The sequence below is a fragment of the Limulus polyphemus genome, unplaced genomic scaffold (genome assembly GCF_000517525.1).
Source record: "Limulus polyphemus unplaced genomic scaffold, Limulus_polyphemus-2.1.2 Scaffold193, whole genome shotgun sequence".
Lineage (NCBI taxonomy): Eukaryota > Metazoa > Arthropoda > Merostomata > Xiphosura > Limulidae > Limulus > Limulus polyphemus.
This window is the reverse complement of record NW_013665803.1, coordinates 668,814-671,882: the sequence shown is the minus strand read 5'-3', so window position 1 is coordinate 671,882 and position 3,069 is coordinate 668,814. Positions and strand designations below refer to the sequence as shown.

Here is a 3,069-nt window from a genome sequence, read left to right as displayed (position 1 = left end):
ACTCAAAGCCATTCTATGAGTTTTTGTTTTACTTTATTTCAAGTACAAACATTTAGCACATAGCTCCATCATCTCCATAGAAGCGGAACTAATCACCTTAAATGTATTACCAGTCTCATGAAGCTATACTTAGGTGTTTTTAATTTACTTATATAATTATTACAGAAAATGCTTTCCGAAATATGTAAAATAAACATAGGTGATTTTATGGAAAATGCAGTTTTCAGTCGTCGCTGTAAAACGAGTTCATTCATGAAAGACAAACGAACACCGAGCTTAATCCATTGAAAACTAAAATGAAGGAAATATTCTGCCAAAACATGAAATTTTACTGCAGTTCTGGTTTTATTGAACTTTTCAGAATTTAAAAGAGTTTACAAAAAACAAAACAGACAAATTATACCTCACAGTTATTGAAAGGAATTCACCCGAAATGATACACATGGCACGCTTTAAAGCTTTGTAGTAGACACACAATCAGTAAGGTTTTGAGATCCTTGAGAATAACTGTTCTTTTCAAGAATGCAGCTGAGCCCAAACAATTTTTAAAAGAAAGTTTTTGTTCCCGAACCTACGCCAAAGTAAAATATCTTTTTTTATATCGGCTATTTCAACATGGACTAGCACAGTGTTTATGGCACTTTCTTCAATCCAGAATTACGAAGTGGTTATATTATCGACCTCACTCTGGAGCATGAACATGTCGATGTCACTGACGTCATTCCGGAATAACAAGTGTTTGTATTTCTGATCGTAATCCGAAGTAACAGTATTTATATAACGGACTTCGCAACGGAGTAACAAAATGCTTATGTCATTGACCTTGAGCTAATGATTCTTCATAAAAAATATAAAAACATGCTCTTTGTGTTTCACTCCTAATTTCTTTTGTATCAACAGTAGGCTAACATCTCTCACTATTCAGAATTAAAGGTTATTAGGAATCTGTCACGTGATTGGGATTGACCAGTGCCTTATATTTAATAGGAACCGTTTTTCAGTTTCGTAAATATTTTGTTGTGCGCTATGGATGTGAAAACTGTTATATTCTGTGTGAAATACTTTCAAATGTTTTTGATATAAACAACAAGCTAATTTTGGTAAACGCAGCTGCATGCTGTTGGTAAGAATATTCTTTAAAGTTGGATTTTCTAACTAATTAAATCATTACCTATTAGCAGAAACAAAAGTTCCGATAAAACCATAAATTGTTATCCAAAAACACCCTTTACGAGGAAACAATGAACAGATAGTCTCATAGAAGCAAGTTATTGCGCATACTTGTTGTTGAAATAGTGAAAAGCGATAACAGTAAGATAAAAGTGCATATAGTTTTAATTTTTTGTAGGTACTGTAAGGAGTGACTAAAGTTGTGTCTCGTTAACGAGCACTGGAATAAAAAAATATTCGCGTTGTAACCTGTTTGTGTTATAGTGAGATATATTTTGAACTTACTTTAATGTCCTTCCTTCCTTAAGCTCCTCTTGACGACTAGCAATTTAAATCTGTTTGACTTTAATAAATACGTGGCGGATAAAGGACTACAGAGATCATTCTTTTCTTCTTGTCACAAATCTATAAGTTGTAAAATTTGTCTGACAAAAACTCTATATCACTGATGAAAGGTATCAATGCTCCGAACAGTCAATCACACTTAGTCACCTAAAGTTAGCTTATATTTTGATTTTGTGGGTGAAGGTAAAACCTTAATACCAGCTTTAAATGGCAAGTAAGATAGTCTTAAACTCTCCCCTAGTATGAAGGATTATAAAGATGTGTGTGTGTTTGTTTGTGTGTGTGACAACTAGGACCGACAATGGCAATGCTTATTTTATATACTTATATATATAAACTGCACCAGTTTGTTTGTTTTTTTCATTTTAAAAGAAAACGTTTTAATATGAAAACTACCTTGTTCCACCTGAGCTCCCTAGATTAAAATATAAAGCCTTTTTTTTGTAAAATGTCAACTCTTTAGTGACTTAATAAAAACAAATTTTACAATTTTAATTTTATGTAAATAACACGTACTTGTAAGTTAATGAGGCGAAATTTGTTCATGCTTTTTCAGAATATGTTCGTACTACTTTTTCGCTCCGTAAGCATTTCAATACCCCATTTAAACACAGATCTCTACTGGCTTATGAAACATAACTTATACAAACTAAGCAAGCCAATAAAGTGAAAGGGGTAGGTCAAAACAACAATAAATTCCTGACACGAGGAAAATATATTATTTCGTTTGTTTGTTTTTAAATTTGTATTGTTTCTTGTTTAATAATTTGTTTGCATTTAATATAACATTCCAGACGTAATATAATAAACTTTGACTTCAAGACAAATACTTCTAAACTTTGTCAAGTTCAAGCACGATTTTCCAAAAATATAAAAACCACTATGACTTTGAACCTCGTATGTAAAGATGTAGGAAGATTTAATTATAATACAGATAGACTAATATAGCTAGAACCAACATCTGTAGTTTAGGGTTTGCACTTTACTTCGTATGTAAAGATATAGGAAGATTTCATTATCATACAGACAGACTAATATAACTAGAACCAACATCTGTAGTTTAGGGTTTGCACTTTACCTCCTGTAAATATATAGGAATATTTCATTATCATACAGACAGACTAATATAACTAGAACCAACATCTGTAGTTTAGGGTTTGCACTTTACCTCCTGTAAGTATATAGAAATATTTCATTATCATACAGACAGACTAATATAACTAGAACCAACATCTGTAGTTTAGGGTTTGCACTTTACCTCCTGTAAGTATATAGGAATATTTCATTATCATACAGACAGACTAATATAACTAGAACCAACATCTGTAGTTTAGAGTTTGCACTTTAACTCGTGTAAATATATAGGAATATTTGATTATTATACAGACAGACTAATATAACTAGGACCAACATCTGTAGTTTAGAGTTTGCACTTTAACTCGTGTAAATATATAGGAATATTTGATTATTATACAGACAGACTAATATAACTAGGACCAACATCTGTAGTTTAGAGTTTGCACTTTAACTCGTGTAAATATATAGGAATATTTG

General features: G+C 31.5%; 1 protein-coding gene across 4 annotated transcripts in view; it reads right to left on the bottom strand.

The window, feature by feature from the left end:
• LOC106478245 (protein Tob1-like) overlaps positions 1-3,069 on the bottom strand; it is a 29,387-nt gene that overhangs the window by 17,496 nt on the left and 8,822 nt on the right. The window contains exon 2 of one of the 4 annotated variants that reach the window (XM_022381809.1): positions 1,456-1,575. The exons of the other annotated variants lie outside the window; for them this stretch is intronic. The gene's annotated coding sequence lies outside the window, so the exon portion shown is untranslated. The remainder of the gene's footprint in view (positions 1-1,455; positions 1,576-3,069) is intronic. 4 annotated transcript variants of the gene reach the window in all.